This window comes from Papio anubis, chromosome 12, assembly GCF_008728515.1.
Source record: "Papio anubis isolate 15944 chromosome 12, Panubis1.0, whole genome shotgun sequence".
NCBI lineage: Eukaryota > Metazoa > Chordata > Mammalia > Primates > Cercopithecidae > Papio > Papio anubis.
In genome coordinates this window covers 6,160,763-6,175,550 of record NC_044987.1, presented here as the reverse complement: position 1 = coordinate 6,175,550, position 14,788 = coordinate 6,160,763, and the positions used below count along the sequence as shown (strand labels likewise).

General features: G+C 42.8%; 1 protein-coding gene and 1 long non-coding RNA gene across 5 annotated transcripts in view; one reads left to right on the top strand and one right to left on the bottom strand.

Annotated features, from left to right (window-relative positions):
* The window catches only part of ETS1 (ETS proto-oncogene 1, transcription factor), a 127,764-nt gene that overhangs the window by 78,730 nt on the left and 34,246 nt on the right, over positions 1-14,788 (bottom strand). The gene's annotated exons all lie outside the window — the stretch shown is intronic.
* On the top strand, positions 7,242-11,241 carry LOC110741299. Of its 2 annotated transcripts, none has more exons than XR_002517295.2 (2): positions 7,242-7,570; positions 8,326-11,241. It is a non-coding gene; the product is annotated as an uncharacterized LOC110741299 (long non-coding RNA). The 2 variants fall into 2 exon arrangements; XR_002517294.2 differs by having other exon boundaries at positions 8,266-11,241.

Here is a 14,788-nt window from a genome sequence, read left to right as displayed (position 1 = left end):
AGGAAAGCAAGGACTCAGCTCCCTTCCCCTGGGAACTAAGAAGCAAGGGAAACTGACATGAAATAAACTCCTGCACCCAAAACATTCAAAGTCCGGTGCACATCTTCCTATGAGCTGCAGCAGGAAAACACTGGAAAACCTACTAAATAAGAGCAGCTGGTCATAGAACATATATTTCTAATTGTGCTTTTTTACCACTTATACGTGTATATGGGAATTCCGTAATAACATGTTCCAATAAAGACTTCAGGACAAATAGGACATAGCATTACAAACACAAAAACAATACTTTCTGGGAAATGTTCCATTGTTTTAAAGCTATATATCCCAAATTCTTCACCAAAGGCCAAATAAGCACCTACAAGAAGGGAGAAGAAGTAATGAGACAGGGAAGAGGACTTAGAAGATGACTTCAGGAATAATATGTATTGATACCTTCAATACAAGAAGTGTTTCCGCTTTCCTTGGATTCACAGTATTTATTCCCTCAAATTGAATATATTCATTTTCTTAAAAGTCTGGTATATGGTAAATTCAGTAGATTTGGGATGTTTGCCACACAACTGTTAGTGACTTTCTTTGAAATTTACCGAAGAAAATACAAGAAAAGTGAAAAAAAAAATAATATGGTATTAAGCAGAAACACTTGCATTAAATGAGATTTAAACAATTGATTTATAAAAGTATGATGAAATTATCCTAGAAAAGTCTACCGACTTATTTTTTCCTTCTTAGAGTTCAAACACCTAGAAGTAACTTAAAAATTAAATATTTGATTGTAATTCAGGAGGTAAGGGGGGCGTTAACCTTCCTATTTAGAGATGAGGAAATTGATAGCCATTTAGCATAACTAGATTTTCAGATTTGCATTCTTCACAAATTGTGCACATAGTAGCTGCTTTATGTTGCCTTTTCCTGGTTACTATTATTTCACATAACATGTCCAAGAACCAGTACAGTGTTTCATACTAGGCTACAAAGTCAGGCTCACCTGAGCTCAAATTTGAAGTCTGTCACTCACAAACAGCGTAGCTTTTGGCAAGTTATTTCAACTACATAAAGCTCACTGCCTGAAAAATTTACTTGTCTGTAAAATGGAGTTAATAATTCACAGAATCTTTGGTAAGATTTAAACAGGGTAATGTATGTAAAATGTATGGCAGTGTCTGGCCAAAAGTAAAGAATGAATGGGGTAGTTTTATTCAGGTCAAAACACCACACACACACACACACACCCCAAACCAGGTTTGAACTCAGATATCCTCAAAATACTCATGCATTGTAGTGAGCAGTGCTGAGGAACCACTTAATACAAATAATTATTTTGCCGTAGATAAAGGAGGCAGTTCATAAATGTAGGTGACATATGTATTTAAAAATCTCTGTCCACAACAGTGAACAGATAATGGGGAAAGAACATTCGTTTAATAAATAATAGGGGGCAACCAGATACACACATGAAAAAGAAAGAAACTGGACCCCTGTGCATAAAAGTTAACTCTAAGTGGATCAGAGACATAAATGTAAGAACTAAAGCTATAAAGCTCATATAAGAAAAAAAACAGGATTAAGTCTTCATAACCTTGTGTTGGGCAATAATTTCTTAGGTGCAATGCTAAAAGCACTAGAAACAAAAGAAAAAATAGATAAATTGGGCTATATCGCAACAAAAACCTATGGTGCTGCAAACTCTAAACATCCAGAAAGTAAAAAGACAACCCACTTTATGGGAGAATATATTTGTAAATTATATGCCTGATAAGGAACTTGTATTCAGACTATATAAAGAACTCTTACATCTTAACAAGAAAAAGACAACCCAATTTAAAAATGGGCCAAGGATTTTAATACACATTTCTCCAAAGAAGGTATATGAATGACCGGTAAACACATGAGAAAAGCTCAATATCATTAATTATTAAAGAAATGCAAATCAAAACGACAATGAAATACTACTGCTCATTCACTATGAGGGTACTGGATAAATTGGAACCCTTTCACATTACTAGTAGGAATGTAAAATGAAGCAGCCACTTTCAAAAACAGTTGGGCAGTTCCACAAATAGAGTTACCATATGACCCATATCACACAAAAAACTTGTACATTAACGTTAATAGCAGCCTTATTTATAATAACCACAAAGTGAAAAGCACCTAAATGGCCATCAAAGTATGGATAAATAAAATGTGTCATGGCCATATAATAGAATATTACTTTGGTGATAAAAAGAAATACTGATGCCTGCTACAACATGGTGAAACTTGAAAACATTATGCTTAGTGGCCAGTCACAAAAGATCACATATTGTATCACTCTGCTTATGAGAATTCCAGAATAGGCAAATTTACAAAGATAGAAATTAGACCAGTAGCTGTTGAGGTGTGGAGGTAGGAGGAATGAGAAAGAAAGAAGACCGACTGCTAATGGATATAGGATTTCTATTAAGAAGAATAAAAATGTTGCCGGGTGCAGTGGGTCACGCTTGTAATCCCAGCACTTTGGGAAGCCAAGGTGGGCGGATCACCTGAGGTCAGGAGTTGGAGACCAGTCTGACCAACATAGTGAAACCTTGTCTCTACTAAAAACACAAAAAATTAGCCAAGTGTGGTGACAGGCACCTGTTATCCCAGCTACTTGGGAGGCTGAGGCCGGAGAATCACTTCAACCCAGAAGGCGGACAGAGGATGCAGTGAGCAGAGATTGTGCCATTGTACTCCAGCCTGGGCAACAAGAGTGAAACTCCATCTCAAAAAGAAAAGAAGAAGAAAAATGTTCTAAAATTAAATTGTGATGAGAGCTGCACAATACTATAGATACACTAAAAAGAACTTAAATTGTACACTTTCAATAGGTGAATTGTATAGTATGTGAATTATATCTCAATAAAGCTCACCTCAATAAATTCTTTTTAAAAAAGAAGTTGGTTTTCTGGAGGTGAAGGCAAGACAAATAAAAGAGGGAGAATATCGTATCATCCAGGAAAGCCTGCCTACTGGGGTCTATGAACATTGTCTTAAGATCATTTGCTTCACCAAAGTTCAGTGGAAAAACGTCTAACATTTCTGTGACCTTCTTTTCTAAACTTCCTAAGTGGCTTAGAGAGAGGCTGCCCGGGAAACTCCAAATGGAATTTAAAAATATTATCTCCTGGCTTTATAAACAGCAAGGAGCACTAATGAAGTGAGGGAGCAGCGGCCCCAGGAATGGGATATTTCATTCAGGTTGGGAGCCCCGTGTGGAGTCTAAGCTCATCTCTGAAAGCAGCAGGAAGGCCACAGAGAGGCCAGACCAGGGTGAGGGAGGTGAAAATCAACACAGGGGAGAGAAGAAAGAATAACAACGCTCAAGGATACATAAAGCAGAGCCGGAGTGGCCACTCTTCCAAACACCAGTAAAACAACCCCTTTCCAAATCGAGCTCTATCCTCATTCTGCCAACTAAGTTTGGATGAATGAGTGCTCCTCAAGGCAAACCCCCTCGCCCTGAGTTTCACGAGATTGGGAGGCCTCAGGAGGGTCTCTCCATAATTCTAGTCTCAACAGGACCATCCCTCTCATCATTCCCAGTCCCCTGGTGCTCACCAGCTCTGCCTGCTTGGCTGTGTCTGTCTCAGCACGGCAGCCACGTTGCGTGATGTTCCTTGAGGATAAGACTGAACCCCACTTTATAGCCCCAATGCTTCATGAAGAACGAGGTCTTAATAAATATGTGTTGATTAATAAGGGACAAAATAAAGATGCTCTAATGTCACTAACACCCTAAACCAGTCACTAATTTGGAATTACCCATGATCTAATTGAGGACCAACCATCCCTCCACTAGCTGGGACAAGTTTGGACAACCAAGATACAAATAGTTATCAAATCCTCTGCTCTGTGGCAAGTATTAGGCTAAGCATTGAGGATACAGAAATAAATGGTGAAGTCCTTTTGCCTTAGAAGGAGAGGAGCCATAACACAAAAAGTCTTCTGAGCTGAGCTTTGGGTGTTATTCTAAATTACTGCAAAATTTGTGTTTTGTTTTGTTTTGTTTTAATTTTTGTTACTTCTTAACCGATTTTTAAATCTTGGGTAGTACCCCCAATGACCTTGACAGATTAATTTAATAACCTGGTTTGCTTCTCCAGCAGACCTTAACTGAGTGCCCATGGCAATTTAGGCACTCCACTAGGTACCAGAAACATGACAAGGACAAAGCCCCTGCCCTCAAGCTGTACATAGTCTCAGAGGAAAGACAAAACAATGATTGTAGTATGGTGCAATGATCTCTACAATACAGGTATTCACCAGTATCATGGGAACACAATTGGGGTCTGAACACAGGTATTGAGTATAATAAGGGCTGCATACGAGAGCTATGTAGAAAATAAAGTAATGGGACTTGCGACTGAATATGAAAATATAGTGGCCGTCTGCTGCTTTTCTCTCTCTAGTCTTTTCCTTCTTTTTCCAGTACAGGACCCCCCATTTTCCTTTAGGAAACTGTCTCTTTTAGCTCTGGTGGAACTGCTGATCACATTACCCCTACACCTACTATTCACAAAGGTAGTAATGTCCCACATGGTGAATTAGAGTGCCCCACCCCCATTATTTCTTTCATTGCCTTTGGGATGTGCATACGGACCAGGAATTTTATATAAAACCATCAGGAACAAGGAATTCTTTAATGAGGTCTATGACTATGGACTTCTCTTCTTCCACCAAAGCAGACGTGAGCTAGAATGAGAGAAAAGGAAAAGGGGAAGAGGGAGGAGGAAGAGCAGGAAGAGGAGAGGAGGGAGGAGGAGAAGGGTAAAAGACTTGAGAAGAGCATTGGATTCCCTAGAATCCCCCAGGCTGACTCTTCTACTGGACTTCCCATCTGTTAAGTCAGGAAATGCTTTCTTACGCTGAAGCTAGTTTGAGTCAGGCGTCTGCCACTTACAAACAAAAAGATCCTTCCTTGGCCAACACAAGTGTGAACGTATTTAAAAAAAAAAAAAAAAAAACGGGAGAGGGAGTCAATAACTACCAGTTCTCTAGCCTGGTGATTGGTAGCTGATAGTGACCTTCATCAAAACAAGAGAGAGGTTAAAGACACCAACAACCCCTCCACTAGCTACAGAGTTATAGGTTACAGAGTCAAGAGAAAGCAGCGAGCTCAGTTTTAAGTCTGAAGTATCTGTGTGTGACTCAGGTGAACACCAGTCACAAAAAATACCCATGGAAGACACCCTCCATGTATTAACCGTTAAGTGATGGCACCAAAATGCCTTCCCTCCCTATTATTCTTTGGTTTATAAATTTTCTTTAGGACCAGCATGGTGGCTCACACCTGTAATCCCAGCACTTTGGGAGGCCGAGACGGGTGGATTACCTGAAGTCAGGAGTTCAGGACCAGCCTGGCTAATATGGTGAAAACCCGTCTCTACAAAAAAATACAAAAATTAGCCAGCGACTATAATCCCAGCTACTCGGGAGGCTGAGACAGGAGAATTGCTTGAACCCTGGAGGCAGAGGTTGCAGTGAGCCCAGATCGTGCCATTGCACTCCAGCCCAGGCGACAAGAGCAAAACTGTCTCAAAAAAAAAAAAAAATTATTTAAAGAGGTATTTTTTTACAATAATTTATTTTTCAAAGTAAACTGAATGTGACATATATGCACATAGAAAAGTACTAGTTCACAGTCAGGAAGAGGGAAAAGATTATGCATTTCAAAGCTACCAGAACAGCGTAAATTCTCTCCCCCATCTTTGCAGCAGAACTTTCCCTTCTGTTAAAGACAGGGAAAAATGATCACTGTCCACCTGCCCATTCTGACATAGACATTGGGAAGTTTGGAAAAGGAAAAAAGTAAGTGACCAGTAACAATGGGGGAGGTGCAGACGTACATTTCAGACCTTCTCTCAGCCCCAAAAATCTACTGGTTGAGTTTTCATATCAGCATGCCCAGCTCATGCCTCCTTTTTGCCTCTCTCGCTGCAGCAGAATTAAAAGATTACTCTCAAACTCAACCACTCTCCTTTCACATCTGGCCTGCTCTTTCCCACTCAATCATTTCTTAAAACATTCCCTTAAATTCCCTTAAAAGGTTGTGAAAATTTTATCTTACGTGATAGAACCAGAAGGATAATAATTTTAAAAAATTACTCATTCTCCTTCCGAAATATCCTGAAAGATATTTGAGAGGGGAGGTAATTTATAAACTCTAATAATGGATTGCAGAGTCATATTTTCCCCTCACTAATCTAAATCCCTCTTTTTCCATTTAATCTCATTGTGTTCTTAGTCCTCAGTGGATCTAAAAAACAGCTGCTGACTCCCTAATGACATTTTAGGAAGAGTTAAGTCTACACTTGTATTTAATCTTAATTAACCTTATACTTAATTCCAACTTACTGCTCACCTAAAGCTCAATGTCTGTGAAAAATAAATGAAAACTCTGAAGAGGAAAAGTCAAGCAGGAGATGTGTGGATACATGTTATAGCACTTAATGGTATGGTACTATTAAAGCTGAGTACGTCCAAATTTTGGAAACTGCCCTAAATGTCATAAGAAAGTCAGTTCCTTGTATATTTTACAATTTATATTAAAAGCTCTTTGAGATAAAAATAGGTATAGAGCAAGCTGTTTCTTCAATTGCTTTAAAAACCTGTGAGATCAGAAAGGAATTTTGAAAGGGCAGATGGAAAAGTGATTAATTGTTTACTAAAAGTATATATATATATATATGGAATTTCCCTCTTCTGTAGCCCAGTTAGTAGGGCTGAGAGATGCAGGCAGCCCTAGGGAAATGTAGGGAAATGTGGATAAATGTACTGAGGCTACATGCCTAATCCCTGAGCCCCTCACCCCTGCCTACTCCCAGTTCTGCTCAAAGACACTGCAATTCCATTCTTTTCCAAGGCTCTCCCTCTCCCCGTCTCCAGAGCAGCAGCCTTGCATCACATTGAGTTTAAAATAAAGAAATGCTTTTCCTAAAGAATTCGCACACAAATAATCTCATTACCCCAGTGCTTAGGTTTATACAGCAGACGTCTTCTGCCAGGAAAAGAGAAAAAAAAAAAAAAAGCGCTCTACACTCACTCACATGGAACAGCTGCGAGGAGAGAAATGGTATTTAATTCATTGTGAAATAGTCAACAATGGCTACACTGCACTTTTAAAAGCCTTTTGATAGTAAAACCCACAGGGAACAGCCCATCCTGTGTGCTGAAAAGCAGCTTCCCCACAATTAGTCTCTCTATTCAGAGGTCTGGGAAGTCTGTGTAAACTTCAGCACGTGCTATGTACACTGTGGGTAGCTTCAAGGGTATAACCTTTCAGAAACTTCTTAGGGTTTAGTCTTGCTCAGTGACTCTGTCTGCTCACGGAGCTGGCTGGTTGGGGGAAGGGGAGGCGGTGTAAGGGGACAAAGGGAGTATGATGCTTAGGTGAAGATGTAAGCAAACCCTCTACACCCTAACTGAATGCCCAACAAAGGAAAAACCATTCTCTGGAGGAGCTTTGCAAATTATCAGGCTTCCTCGTGCCCTTAAGTGACCAATATTGGACTCCAAGAAACCAGAGAGAAGATACAAAAGAAATCAGGTAACAGTGTCTTGTTTTCCCTTTCTCATCCCTGTGGCATTTGTATGGGTCTCTGCTTTGTGGGAAAGCTAGGAAATCTTATCTATTCTTATCCTGGAGGTGGGCAATTGTCACAAAGGGTGAGACAGCAATGAAGATGTGAACAAATGTTTGGGCAGGCAAAATGTGTATGGTGGTTAAGAACATGCACTTTGGAGGAATATTTACGTTTAATTACCAATCTGCCTCCCAGAATTAGGCTTCTTTGGGGAGGTAAGTCTTATTTATCTCATCTGTAAAATGAGAATAGTATCACCCTCATAGGAATGTTGTAAAAGCAAAAGACCACATATGTGCGATCCTCGGCATACAGAAGGTGTTTAATGAATGGTAACCACTGTACCTCTCAAGCAGCTCTAGAAGAACAGGCCTTATTTTGGACTTTCTGGAGTAAGATTACTAGAATTGAAAGAGAATGGGCTATGAGCTATTTTTCATCTATATTTTAATTTATAATTGATCAGTTAAGAAGCAACATAGAAATATGCACAGATATCTAACAGGAAGTTCAGAGGGATCTAAACCATGTTAAAAACACAACAAAAGATTAAAATTCAAGAAAATATTGCATCATGGTAGCTGGTTTTATTGTTCAGAAACTTTAAATTCAGAGTTTTCAAAACCCAAAGTATTGATGAGATGTCCAAATATTTCAGGTATGGTTGAAGTGAGCACAACAACTTTCTATTATTTCTAATCTCTACTCAACTCTCCAGGAACAGCCCACAGTCATTTCTGTCTCAAGGAGCCAGCCACTTTCATTATAAAACCCAAAATTCAACCAGTGGACATTCACCAGGATGCGAACTCTAAACCCTGCTCAGCTAAGAATATCCACCTGATGTACTGACCAAAGATGAAAATGCTAAGACATTGCTGGGAAGTTCAAAGTAGTTGACTCGGGTTGGGTAATCTGTCTAGACTGGAGAAGTCTGAAAATGGCCTCCACTTTTCTAAGTGAGTTTGTAGCAGTAGATGTAACAGTCAATGGTTCCAACAGAAGCTGATGATCAGAAATGAGGGCTAAGACTCCAAAAGAATGACCTTGGTTCAGGAGCAGTGAGCTGAGAGAGTCTGTAGCCCCCAGGAGTTTCTCTGCCATAGTCATTCCTGTATACAGTCTCTTGGCCATGAGGGATTGGTTCCAGGACAATCCCTTGCCGAAGATACCAAAATTCATGTACGCTCAAGTCCCTGATATAAAATGGTGTAGTATTTGCAAATAACCTATGCGCATCCTCTCATACACTTTAAGTCATCTCAAGTTTACTCATAATACCTAATACAATGTGAATGATATGTAAATAGTTGCTATACTGTATTGTTTAGGGAATAATGACAAGAAAAAGTCAGTACATGTTCAGTACAGATGCAAATATTATTAACGGTTTTGTTTGTTTGTTTGTTTTTTGCTCTGAAGTTGGTTGAATCCATGAATGCAGAACCCATGGATACGAAGAGCCAAGTGTACATTGTTTGCAGTGGGGAAGGGGTTAGCTCTGAATTTCTGTACCCCTATTCCCTTTAGCAGCACTATTTCTACATCTTTTCTTCCCTACATGACATAAGGATGCTGGGGAAAATCTATTGTGCACTAGAAAGTCCATGAGACGCAGGTCACAGTGTGACTTTCCTGTGGTGCTTTGACACAGACTGAAGCTCCCCATCCCTACCTCCAGCTCACTTTAAGGAGGTCCCAGGTCCACAGTTTTCCTGGGGTGTTTACAGAGATCATCCTGAGGAGCATGAAATGAAAAAATATGTTAAAGAAAAAGGAGAGATCTGGCTAGCCTTTGGGCAAGGCATCATGCTTCTGTCTCAGAGACAATGGAATGGAAACAACTTCCAGATTTAAATACACTCTCTTGGGACTGACCAGAGCAGGGAGAAGGGATTTATAGGAAGGAAGTTTATACCAGAGAATTCATCCCAGTTCAACAAAATATGCATTGCGTACTCTAGAAGTACAATGTGCTAAGTGCCGCAGGAAGGTACAAATGTACCTTTCCCTTGGAACAGTAGTTTTTAACCTCTTTGGGAGTCTCAGACAACTTTAAGATCCTTAAAAAAATTTCTGCACAAAATTTCAGCAGGATCACACTTTCCTGAAACTCCCCTGGGCAAGAACCCCGGCTCCATGACAAACAGCAGGTCTAAGATATGGCAAAAAGTTGTCAAGATTGATTTTTTTTTAAATGTATGAGGTATGTAAGATACCCAGTAAAAACGGCAAAAGAACTCTGTAGCTACTTAAATCACTGGTATTTCTGCCTCTCAAGCACTACTTCAGCAAGTCTCAGGAGGTATGGAAAAGACCGATGACACAGCTTTGAAAATTGGTGGCTTTGTTTTTTCGTTTTGTTTTGTTTTTTTAATTCCACCTAACAGAGACCCCAAAGTCCTGTTTTCTTAAATAGCAAGAAAGTTGAAAGAGGCAAACAATTCTTCAAAGGTCATGAGGAATCTAACTGGGATGTCCAGGAATGGAATGGGAAAAGCATATCCCTATTTTAAAAAATAGGGATGTTGGGGAGGGTGTGGCCAAATGACTAGATCAAGATATGGGACTGAAAGCTGAGGGGCCACTCACACTGGCAGCTTTGGGGACAGCCAAGGTTACCCCATGCTTCAGTGGGAAGGTGATTTTTCTCAGAGTACAATTAGGCCTCATGTTTGACTGTTGACCTCTGTCCCATGAGCTATTTAAGTTCTTCAGAGAGCAGTGAGGGAACAAGTCAGTGAAGATGGAACCCGGAGGCATTCAATAGGGAAAAAAAGAGGGAGAAAGAAAGAAAAAAAAAAAGAGCGAGGAAGGAAGAAAGCAAAGGGAAGGGAAGGGAAAGGAGTGAAAAAGAAGTGAGAGAGGAAGGAAGAAAAGAAGGGAGGGGAACCCTGGGCAATTACGGTAATGTATGAAAAGGTAACCTATGAAATCATGAGTTAAGAGCCTTCTCCACGCCATGCCTGGTGCTTTGCCATTTCCACATTCAATACGGTGTTGTTGTTGTTGTTGTTGTTGTTGTTTAAATTTCTCCCTTCCCAGTAATTCTGTGAGGTCGGCGCTATTATATTACAAGCGAGGAAACTGAGGCTCAGAGGGTTCAGTGATTTGTCCAGGGTTGCACAGCTGGTGGATGGCAGGGCTGAAACCTGTGCCCCAACCAGCCCTACCCAGCTCTCTTGATCCTTTGTTAAACGGTAACGACACACACTCTTACCTATCTCTCTATCTCCACAACCTATCTAGACCTCCCTGTAACCTCTCGCAAAACTAAATCTAAGCCCAGAATCTCTTCTGTTCCAACCGTCTGTTTCTTCAGCCCCGCTTGGGCACAGGCCGAAGGGCGAGGTTCAGGCCGAGGCAGCCCACGCCCGTCCTCTGCTGCCTCCTCTCCTGGGAGTGGCAAGCTCGTCCCTGGACGCCCCAGCTCCCGGCCGGCTTCGCCTGCGGCCGCGTTGCTGGCAGCGCCGGGGTTAACCCGCCCGCCCTGCGGAGCAATGATTTCTGTTTTATTTCAGCAGGGGAAGTGTGTGCTGCCTGATTAGCCTGATGGTTTCCTCTTTTCCCATAACCTCCAGACCCCCATGGCCCAAGTGTTTACTCTCTGAAATAAAAAATCTGCTGGTGTTTTTCTTTTTGTGTGCTCGTGTATTTTGGGAGGATTGCAGGGGAGGAAGGCGGGGTGGGGTTAGGGACCGGGAGGCTGGGGGAGGGGAGCGGGCCGCCTCCTCCAGCTGCAGGCTCCGGGCTGAGACCCCTGGCTGCAGTGCAAGAAAGCAACTTATTAATGAGGGAGCTGGGTCTCCTGCCTCGGCAGCTATAAACACAGTGAACATCTGGAGAGAGGGCCCGTGTCTCCAGGCGGCCAGACACAGCACTACAGGCTGTCCCTGCGGCGCAGTCCGCCCCCACCCTCCACTCTCACGCGCCCCTCGCCCCTCTGCTGGGCTCCGGCTCCCACCTCATCCGCCCACCCGAAGACGTCCATTCACCCAGTGCCGCGACCGAAGCCGAGCGGGGCCTGACGCCAGCCAGCGGCGTCCACCGTCCCACCCCCGTGCGAGGAGTTCCAGGAGAGGGGTCAAACTGCTTGAATCGCATAAGAACTCGGTGCCCCAGGGACCTTTTCCCAACTCGGACTAAATATTTGTGGTTTGAAAAAGTTGAGAGAACGTTTTTTTCTCTCCGCAGCCCCCTGGGAGTCCCAGCGCAATGCTGTTACTTCCTAGGATGTTCGAGAAGCTGCGAGTCCGAGCGCAGGCCTGCGGAAGGCTTGCCTTTCCATGGTCACTCCACGAACCCAGCCTGGAGGCTTGGGTTTCTCTGTCTTGGTTTCCTTCCTTCCCGGGGACCTGGAGGGGTGATTTACATTTGTAAAGGCCTTTCCAAGCCCTCCTTCCTTGGGGCTGTTGGGGTCACTCCTGAGAGCATGGGGTCTCTGGTCTCTAACCTGGGTGTGCAGCTCTTTCTGGTCCTCACTAGGCTGGCCTCTCCTTTCACTGGTGAAATGAGGCACAGTGAAGGCACAGTGGGCAGATGCTAGCACATTAGCCTTGAGCAAGGTGAGAGTGGGCAGGACTCAGACGTCAGTGGGCATCTGGTTTCTTTGATTGACCTAAATCCACACTCCCACGGTGGTGAAAGGAAAAAGAAGAAAAGCAGCGTTTATATATTGGTCCCCTGTGATAGGCCATGACCTTTTAAGTATACTACCCTCATGCAGTGGGCACAAGAACTCTTTGGAAAGAGTGTATTTCACCTGTGAAAGGTGAGGGTTGGGAATCTCAGTGGTGGACTAAGCCAAGGCCGAGGGCCCCTACCGGGCAATACTGATGGGTTCCTGAGGCATAGGCTGGCTCTTCCCACAACACCAGGCCAAACCCTCTGCTTGGACTTAACACTCTTCAATTATACTCAAAATGTATACCCAAAGTCCTTGTAATCTGAATATGAAATAGTACCAGCTCAAAAGCTACCAAGGCAGCAGGAGGTGGGAGGAATAAGAAAGAGGCCATGTAGGAAGCAGGAGCAACTTCAGGCCACAGCTGATCAGAGGCACGTCCTCCACTTACTGAGTATCCACTTACTGAGTACAGAGTCAGGCATTCGCAGAATCTCAGTATCAGATGAGCAAACTGAATCAGAGCGAGTATGCGGGAGACATCAGCTACGTGGACTCTCCCTAGTGGACTGCTTAGGCTAGGCTGGCCTTGCTTTCCTTCCTCTTTCCAACCTCTGGCCCTCTCAGAGATGGGATGGGGATATGTGGCAAAGCTGTTCCTGCATCAGGCTTCTCTCAGTACTGTCCACTGGGAGTAGCTCGTCAGGGCCGCTAGGCCCCAACCTCTGCCTTCTGTGAAAGGCTGGAACCTAAGATAGGGTTACAGCTTGTTCCTCCCAAACAGCACAGCCATCCAGGCAGAATCCAAAAAGGTCCACGTTTCCCCATCTCCCTTTATGTTTGGACTTTAGACAGGAGTTTAATTCCCTAGAGAATATTTGGGCATTAGCATAGACAATTCCTCATTGAGCTGGAAAATTGAAAGAATAATAAAAAATAAACCCTGAGACCGGAGTGGCCCAGTTGTGCTTCCACTTCACTTCGCCTGGACTCCCTATAAGTCTTCTCCGAGAGGAACAGTCCAGCCTCTTCTCAGGGACAGCATTAGTCCAATATTGTAATCGTCCAATGTTACAACATCCATAAAGCGCACACACTCTCAGGACCAGAACTGTTCTGAAGAACAAAGAACCTGACACAGACCCTCTAGAAAAGAAAAGCCCACCCTGAATGAGGAAAGAAGAGAGCGGTGCAGCAGATGACAGAGTCTGAAACACCATTCTGTAAAACCACAGACCTGCTGTAAGAATAAACATTTCAGAGCAAGGTGAGTCTCCATTTAACAAGTCTTTCTGGCACTCCCTCAGCGTTCTCAACACTTAAAAGCCAAATTGGAGGCATCTGTGTTTCCTGCTGAGACGTCCCACCTGGTTGTGGATAGCCCTTTCCAAACATTGGCCCAGGTTTGATCTCTCCCAGCCGCTAGGCCGTCTGAGAGAGCCCCAGGAGGGACTATGAACTCGGACCCTCAGCATATCTCCCATTTGAACTTCCAAAGTTTATTTGGGAAAGACATTCTTTAGTTCCACCATTTTGTTAGTAAATTTGTTTTAGAGATTTTAGTGAGATCCAAAGTCACACATTAACACTGCCAAACTTTATGTCATAAATAAGTGTAATATTTCATATGGAAACCATTTGCTCTAGTATGTAAATGTACACCCACACACACACTTGCATAAAAGTTGTTTTAAAGGAGAACTGAGGCTTCCCATTTTCCATATATCTTCTCAGTATCCTGGGCGTGGCACTGGTCACCAAACGTGTTCAACCAATCAGTGGGTCACTCTCTGACTCAATGAAACGCAGTTTGGACTCCCAAAATGCACTTCGGGACAATGAGTCATAATAGCAAATATTCATATCAGGCTTGCTAAGTGACGGCACTGTTTTATGTTTTACACGTATTAGTGGTTCTCAAAGTGTGATCTCTAGACCAGCAGCATCAGCAGCACCTGAGAACTTGTTAGAAATGCAAATTTTTGAGCCCTAGCCTAGGCTCACTGAATCAGAAACGCTGGGGGTAGAACTCCATAACCAGTGTCTTACAAGCCCTAAAGTGATTCTCATGTACCCTGGGAGTTTCTGCTTCAATAAGTCTAGGGTACGGCTCAAGATTTTGCATTTCTAACAAGTTCTCAGATGATAGTGATGCTGCTGGTCTGGGGACCATGCTTGGAGAATCATTGGTATAGATCCGAAAACTGGGTTACAAAGATTAAGTTGTCTAAGGTCACACAGTTAGGAAGAACTGATGCAAACACAAGCGACCTGGGTCCAGTGTCTAGGTTCTTTCCTACTACACGAAATAAATGTCCTTTCTCATGAAGAATGGGAAGTGGCAGATAGGCTGTGAATGTGGTTCAGTGAAGGTTTTGCTGTGTTCAGTGACCGAAGACATAGCAAACTGTATTCTACAAGAAGAAAAAGTGTTGTCTTGTTTCTCAAATCAAGGACCATGGTAATAAGACTGTAGCTTCCTCCTCACGAAGGTAAGTTGTGCTTCCTATGTTCTCTAGCTCCAGGCTGCTTCCCAGCTCTAAGCAAGTATTTTGCA